Source organism: Microtus pennsylvanicus, chromosome 9 (genome assembly GCF_037038515.1).
Source record: "Microtus pennsylvanicus isolate mMicPen1 chromosome 9, mMicPen1.hap1, whole genome shotgun sequence".
Classification (NCBI taxonomy): Eukaryota; Metazoa; Chordata; class Mammalia; order Rodentia; family Cricetidae; genus Microtus; species Microtus pennsylvanicus.
Window position 1 is genome coordinate 86,648,885 of NC_134587.1, and position 1,005 is coordinate 86,649,889.

Consider the following 1,005-nt stretch of genomic DNA (forward strand, 5'->3'; position numbering starts at 1 on the left):
CCTTGCATCAGGGCTGGGGAAGGCATCCCACCATAGGGAATAGGTTCCAAAGAGCCAGCTCATGAGTCAGGGATAGTCTTGGCCCCACCGCTAGGGGGCCAACAGACCAAGCTACACAACCGTGGCCCACGTGCAGAGGGCCAAGGTCAGTCCCGTGCAGGCTCCCACTAGCTCAGGTGAGCTGTCTCTGTGGGTTTCCTGGTCATGATCTTGATACTCCTTGCTCATATGACCCCTCCTCCCTCTCTTCGACCGGACTCCCGGAGTTCAGTGCTTGGCTGTGGATCGCTGCATCTGCTTCCATCAGTTCCTGGATGAAGGTTCTCTGATGACAATTAGGATAGAGCTATTTTGAAGAAGATTCATTCGATGGCAGAAGAGAAACTAGAGCAATCACCTGAAACTGCTCTCATATCAGGTGTTGGTGAAGCAATCGTAAGAAAAATCACAAATGGGACTGGAGAAATGGCTCAGGGCTTAGAAGCACTTGCTGTTCTTTTACGGGACCTGAGTTCAGACACTGGTACCCATGTTAGGCAGCTGCCTGTAAGTCCAGCTTCATGGAATCCCACGCCCTCTTAAAGCTTCTGTAGGCACCCATTCGTACAAGCATATACACACAGAGACACACACAGCACACATACACATGAATAAAAAGAAAGCTAATATTTATTTTCAGGGGGAAGTGGTGGGGTACTAGGCACAACTATATATATATATATGTGTGTGTGTGTGTGTGTGTGTGCGCGCGCGCGCGTGTGTGCTTGCTCGCTCGCTCGCATGCAAGCACCTGTGTGTATACATAAATGTATTAAAGAAGATTGGCACACTCTGTTCCTGGGTTGCTGGAATGGAATGCCATCATCTGTCTTCCACCTTTAGCTCAGGAGGGCAAGTGACGAGCAGGAGCGGTGTTAAGTATTTCCTGGCCAACAAACCTGTCTGCCAACGCAAATAATCCCAATCAGACCAAATCAGATCGAATTAAAAGACACACAGGTGTAA